Source organism: Tachypleus tridentatus, unplaced genomic scaffold (assembly GCF_004210375.1).
Source record: "Tachypleus tridentatus isolate NWPU-2018 unplaced genomic scaffold, ASM421037v1 Hic_cluster_2, whole genome shotgun sequence".
NCBI classification, from domain to species: domain Eukaryota; kingdom Metazoa; phylum Arthropoda; class Merostomata; order Xiphosura; family Limulidae; genus Tachypleus; species Tachypleus tridentatus.
The window spans coordinates 62,974,939-62,982,653 of record NW_027467782.1 but is presented as its reverse complement, the minus strand read 5'-3'; positions in this window follow the sequence as shown (position 1 = coordinate 62,982,653).

The window sequence follows — 7,715 nt, the reverse complement described above, 5'->3', positions numbered from 1 at the left end:
CGCATCCCGGTCGCGCCAAACATTCTCGCCCTTTCAGTCGTGGGGGCGTTATAATGTCACGGTCAATCCCACTATTCGTTGGTAAAAAAGTAGCCCAAGAGTTGGCGGTGGGTGGTGATGACTAGCTGCCTTCACTCTAGTCTTATGCCGCTAAATTAAAGACGGCTAGCACAGATAGCCCTCGAGTAGCTTTGTGGGAAATTCAAAAACAAAAAAAAACAACATATTTTTGAAAGTAATACGTAAGATACATAAAGTAATAAATCGAAGATTCGTCGGAAAAATTATAATGCGTAACACGTTCTGTCCAGTTTTTGTTTATTAACTGTGCTTTGATATGTATTGAATTTATTTCTTAGTATTGTTATTATGAATAAATTATTTTTGATGATCGAGCCTAAATTTAGAGGCGTGTTTATTTCAGACCATAACAATGACGTCCAAACTGCAACGTTTTTCATTAAGGTTGAGCTGTGACTTGGGATTTTTTTTTCTCTGAACTTAATATCAAGTGATTGATTAAACAATGATTAAGTTCAGTCATATGTAAGTTGGTTAGTGTTTGAAAATAACTTACTGTAGAAGTTAATGAGTCTGTGGCAGTTTGTGTCATTATTAGCAGAACAAGTGGAAATCGTTTTCTGTATATTATGGAGAAAACCTGTTTCCTTCACTTCAACCACAAACGTTGAAAATCCATTCTACATCCAGACCTGTGGTAAATTAATCGATTTACGTCATCCATATTCAACCAACTACCCTTTTCTGTTACGAAGTTCGACGGTACGTCAGATTTTAATATATTGGAATTTCTTTAAAATTTTAGATAAAAATATTTGTTATATCTATTACTGATATGGTTAAATTTGTTAAACAGTAAGTAAGAACCTTTTAATAAAGAAGTGATTAAAAGTGAACACCGTATGCTTTGACAGATTGTTTAGGCAGAGTATTCAAGTGATTAATTTTTTTTAGATTATATAACCACTACGAAGTTCTTTTCAAAAACAGTTATGTGAAATATTGTTACAACCCGACATAATTTTCTCCACTCTTTTTCGACAAGCATTAAAATAAATCACACACACTATACACTGTTTTGCCCCCGCTAGTACAGCAATAGATCTACGGATTTATAACGCTAAAATAAGGGGTTCGATTCACGTTGGTGGGCTCAACAGATGGCACGATGTGGTTTTGCTATAAAAAACATACGCTGTTTTCAAGTGTCCTTAAAAAAATAAAAAATATTGTTTGTTTGTTTTGTATTTCGCATAAAGCTACACAAGGGCTATCTGCGCTAGCCGTCCTTAATTTAGCAGTGTAAGACTAGAGGCAGCTAGTCATCACCACCCACCGCCAACTCTTGGGCTACTCTTTTACCAACAAATAGTGGGATTGAGCGTAACATTATAACGCCCCCACGGCTGAAAGGGTGGGCATGTTTAGCGCGATAGGGATGCGAAACCGCGACCCTCGGATTACAAGTCGCACGCCTTAACACGCTTGACCATGCCGGGCCAATAAGAAAAGAATGTCTCATTACGAACATATTTTATTACTATTTTATTTGCCAAATATGAGATACAGCTTGTTAAATTAGGTCGTAATGAATGAGACAAAGACTAGTTAAAATATTTAAAGTTAGGATGTGTACACCTAGAAGCATCTATTTTTAGACAAAACTGTTGAAAAGAGTTAGAACGTTAAAATAGATAGCTTGCTAGTAGGGAACAGTTTTTTATAAAATCAACAGACTGTTATTTAACTTCACAGAGGCGTGAGTTTGTTTGGTTTGAATTTCGCGGAAAGCTACACGAGAGGTATCTGCGCTAGCCTTCCCTAATTTAGCAATGTAAGAGTAGAGGGAAGGTAGCTAGTCATCACCACCCACCGCCAACTTTTGGGCTAATCTTTTACCAACGAACAATGGGATTGACCGTAACATAACAACACCCCCATAGGTGAAAGAGCGAGCATGTTTGGTGTGACGGGGATTCGAACCTGCTACCCTCAGATTGCGAATCGAGTGCCTTATCTACCTGATTTTTAGTTCGTTTTTTCTCATTGATTTTTAACTTCTTATTTTAAAATTTTAGCAACTTAAAGCAATTCGCTTTTGTTATATCTTTTAGTTGCTCGAGAGAGGGTGATTCAAGGAAACCTTGGTAATCAGGCATAATTAAACCTTGTTGACATTGATAAATGTAAATTAAAATAATATTTGAATTTGAATTTAGAACGAATTCAGATCTCCGACACGAGCCCCAGTTTATTGTTACGTATTATAATTTATCTCGGACGAATCTCCGATTTATTATGTTAATATATCACGATTTTAAATACCGAAAATTTTGATTTTTTATTTCGAAGTTAATTTAATGTCGATATGTATCATATTTATATTTGCCAATAAGATTAATGCACACAATTTTTTTTCTTAACATAATTATATTTTAATACATAAATAATAATACAATTTATAATAACAGTTATTATAAATAGTTAATACAAATAATCATTTATATACCCAAATTTTACAAACTCACAAACAATATTCAGTTTCTATCTTGTCTGGAACTGAATATTTCATCAACGGCACAAATTAATTTAATGCTGATACACAGATACACTTCACTTAACGAGAATGCTAGCTAGATCTATTCTTGTTTAGCTTAACGCGGTTTACAAGCTCACTTTCTACCAAGGAAGATATCTAATATCATTGCAGAAATACTAACGTCCGAAGTTAACTCTCTGAGGTTGAACGGTTCGTAATGTTCTAAATTTATAAACTTATACACGTTCCTGGTCAAATATTCTAGTTTTCAGATTAATAAGTGTTAACCATAATTATATATTCCGAGGCTTACAGTATACTTACTGTAGCTGACAAATAATATAAAACTCTCTTGACTAGCTTTTACACCAATTAGGCGAGATCTCGAACCTTCAACAATATGTGAAGGTATTCTAAAATTTTCGTAAAATATATATTGTTGATTCTTACTTTCGAGAAGCTTCTACAAATTTAGAGAAAAGGCTGGACTTGCGCAATACACATCCAGCAACATAGTCCACATGCATCAAACTGGGACAAATGCAAATATTAAATAAATTCATATCAGTAAATCTATTACATTAGAAACAAATAAAGGAATAGTATTTCAACCGAGATATATTATTACAGTTCTTCTTCGTCTATTAATTTCAGCAACAGTGATGTAAGGCTAAGCCTCTTCATTAACTGCAAGTTAATAAACGGCCAAATCTGAACAGATAACTATTTTTACAACACTTCGTTGTTATACTAGCAACAGTGATAATGGGCAAACTATCTTCATTAACTGCAAGCGATGAACTGACTAATGTTTGATCCGAAGCCTAATGTTATATCTCTTGGTTATTTATTTGTGAAAGCAACTGTGATCTAGTTCTAAACATCTCCTTTAACTGTAAGTAAAAACCCAATATATTGAACCGAGACATATTATTATGATACTGGTTGTCTGTTGATGCTAGCAGCAATGATCTAGGGATGAGTATCTGCATTAAGTACCAGTTAGTGAAAATCCAATATTGGAACCGATATCACAACTCTTGTTTGTTTATTGGTGGTAACAACAGTGATGTAGGGCTGGGCATATTTATTAACTAATAATCCGTCAGTTTGTGTGAAAAATGTTTGTGTATGCTTAGTGATGTTGCGATTTTATTTGGTAGTAACTGGTATAACACAACACTGAATAGAGTTGTAGCCAGAGGTGGAATCTCAAACAACAGTTACAAATTAACTGAAAATAAATTATCTGTACCAATCTTTCAGATTTGCTAAAAGAAAAAAAAAAACACAATTATTCAATATAAACTAACTTGTTTTCCTTCTCAAGTGACAGTAACTACTGCTCGTAGTGGGATGATACTAACGTTACTAACACGGAACCAGTGTCTTCTGTAGGTACCGTATGTGGTCTGTAGAGAAAGAGATAACAACTTGTTTACAACTGTACTACCTCTATTGCTGTATCCATCCTTACTTAATTCCTCTACTGTTGGAATTTGTCCGATCGAGATGCTCTCCAACAAATGTTTGTCTAGACAACAGCGCCTCTTTCTTCCATACATTTAGCTGAAGTTCCTTCTCACAATGGACATGACCAGGATAATGAAGGTTTAGACTAGATTTTTTTTTTAACAGGATTTGTTCAAGGTATTACTTTATCATGAGGTAGATCTTAACCCTTCCAACCTCCTTGTTGACATGATTTTACAGGCATGTTATTTTCTTTCTCCAATATATTTCAATTGCTCTTTTTTTACCACAGGAAACTCACACTCAAGGTTAGTTTGCTTTCTTCCCTTCTTCTGATAACAGCGTTCATAATGATTCATTTATTGAACAACCGTGCATCTGTAGAAACATACCTCATCCATTTTGCCTACTTGACTCTTTTGCGTTGGGTTACATCTATTCTTCATTTCAATTACTTGATTTCCAGTCTTTGGGATCTCTTTGACCTGCTTGGTAGTGAATCTCTTGACTTCTATTTTGCTTTATAGCACCTACTTTTCACGCCTTTGCCTCTTTCTTACCACCCTCCTGTGTTACCTCTCGTCCTTTCACACTATTTCTGAGGCACATAATTGGAAAGTTTTGCTCTCTTCTGTTCACTAATTTAACCTGTTCTACCTCTATTGCCGTATCCATCCTTACTTTGTTCCTTTACTGTTGGAATTTGTTGGGTCGAGATGCTCTCCAACAAATATTTGTCTACCTCATGCTTATTTCTGTGAACACCAATAGACTTTTGTTTTAATCCTGAGGTTGGTGGTATTCCCGACATTTTATAGACCAAGGTCAAGACGACTCTATATCGATACTTATTGTCTTGTTTGGTTTCTCATCTTTCTCTGTTTCAGTCTTCTGTTCCTGTTCTTAGGTCTGTTTAGTCCACTTCTCCCTTTCGTGTTCCTGTTTTCTGTTCTTCTTCTTTACATTCTCGTGAGTGGTTATCCTGTCAAGTCTGGTTTAGTAGCTAGCCATGTTTTATGCTTTGTCTGTCTTTGGCTGACATATGAATTCTTAAAGTTTTCACTCTCCACTTTTGTTCTCTTGCTTCCATCTATTTATTTCCCATTTTCCTTGTTTTATCCACTTTGACCCCATTTATCTTTAGCGTCTCGAGGATGCAGTCTTGAAAATCGTGGCTAAAAATACTTTCCATAAAGCACTTACCCCTACTCTGGAATATTACTTTCTATAAAGCACTTACCCCTACGCTGGAATATTACTTTCTATAAAGCACTTACCCCTACGCTGGAATATTACTTTCTATAAAGCACTTACCCCTACTCTGGAATATTACTTTCTATAAAGCACTTACCCCGACTCTGGAATATTAGTTTCTATAAAGCACTCACCCCTACGCTGGAATATTACTTTCTATAAAGCACTTACTCCTACTCTGGAATATTACTTTCAATAAAGCACTTACCCCTACTCTGGAATATTACTTTCGTTTTCTGTTGTCCTAAAAAAAAGATCACGAACTGGCATTTAGTTACTGAACTGTTGTCTCTCAACTATTGTCTAGTCGCCCCATCGTTACCAAACAGAAGTTTCTGTTTTCTGATGAGCAAGATCGATATGTCAGGTGTTTTTTACACATTCTGATTATCACATTCTCTAAATATTTTCTCATTTCCTCTATCAGAATCGAATCTTCAAGCTCTGTGTTTTTCCCTTTGACACATGGCGTCTTTTCCCGATATCGTCAATCAAATGATGGAACATATACTCGCTATATTCACAGAATCGGGATGAAATTTCGTTATCACATGAATGATTTGGCTCTTCTCGCCCATTCTTGGGACACATGAATGATTTGGTTCTTCTCTCCCATTCTTGGGACACATGAATGATTTGATTCTTCTCTCCCATTCTTGGGACACATAAATGATTTGATTCTTCTCTCCCATTCTTGGGACACATGAATGATTTGATTCTTCTCGCCCATTCTTGGGACACATAAATGATTTGATTCTTCTCGCCCATTCTTGGGACACATGAATGATTTGGTTTTTCTCGCCCATTCTTGGGACGACTCCTCTACTCACACCTCTATTTCTTTGCAGAAAGCTGCTCAGCTGAACTGGCTAACCATGTTTTTCTCATATAAAACAAATATCGTATTTATTCGTCTGGTGTGTTCTTCAAACCTCATCTCAGTCGGGCTTGGCCTTCACCTATGTGTAATAGAATGTCTTCTCACTAAGGTTACGCTATTTGTTTTTTTTTATGAGAGCTGGAAGGTCAAGCCTCAGTAAAGCCACTCATTCCTTTAGACACATGGACTTCCACCAGCAGATAACGCAAGACGAGAGAAGCTTTTATTAGGATCAGTTATCCTCAACAGTGTGGCTTTTTTCTTCTCCTGTAAAGGAGTTGTCTTGGTGACTAGACCATACCGTTACCATATTGGGCATCCACCTTCCTGACCAAATCTCTATCTCTATTGAACTGAGACATGTTTCTAAATTACATGACTCCGGCCTTATTGGTTCCATATGAAAGTACATTTCACATCAACTCGTTCGAACTTCTCACTCTGTCCTTCAGAATCGGAACAAAGTTAAGGTTTTGTTTGTTTGTTTTGAATTTTGCACAAAGCTACACGAGGGCTATCTGTGCGAGCCGTCCCTATTTTAGCAGTGTAAGACTAGAGGGAAGGCAGCTAGTCATCACCACCCACCGCCAAACAAAGATAAGGATAAACTGAATAGAAAAATTTAATACTGAATATTTAGAAACTTTGAATGGAAGTTTGTTGTTGTTTTTTTAATAGCCATTCGACGTTCGAGTATCTTTAAGTGAAATTCAAAATTAAACATTTCAGCTTATTCGAAAGAAACAATAAAATTAATAAACCCAGTGGCGATTTGTTTATTTCACAAACTACAGGGGTTAGAAATAGGTGGAGTGAAACTAAAATCATGCTCTAATAGCTTCTTTAACAATACTTATCCGTACACAGTAAATTGCGGTGGCCTATATATTTACAGTACGGTTTGCTGGTGTGTCACAGCAAGTTGAATAGACCTATGTATTTACAGTACGGTTTGCTGGTGTGTCACAGCAAGTTGAATAGACCTATGTATTTACAGTACGGTTTGCTGGTGTGTCACAGCAAGTTGAATAGACCTATGTATTTACAGTACGGTTTGCTGGTGTGTCACAGTAAATTAATAGGCCCATATATTTACAGCACCGTTTGCTGGAGTGTTACAGCAAATTGAGTTGGTGTACATTCTTACAGTGTGGTTTCCTAACATGTTGCACTTACATTTATTATTAGAGATCATGCTTTACCTGCAAGCTGCTGCAAGTTGAGTGGCCTGTTTGTTTTCACGTGGCCTATCTTTCACGTTATGAACATAAAAAAAATTGCTGAAGCCAGATGTCTGTGAGTTGCGAATCTCGTGAACGTAATCTAATAGTGTTTAAAGTATCAACGTTATTAACTCTTATGAACAACGTGAAATGTACGTGTAATTTGTGACACCGCGAGATTTAGCTTTTTTCTATTATTATTGCTACATTCTGGTATATTATTATATGAAGTATTGAGTTTTCTTATTTTTCATATTGCTGGTAACATTTTCATTTAATGCCATTTCAAAATGTATGACATCAGCCATCTGTTTGTGTGCTTAAA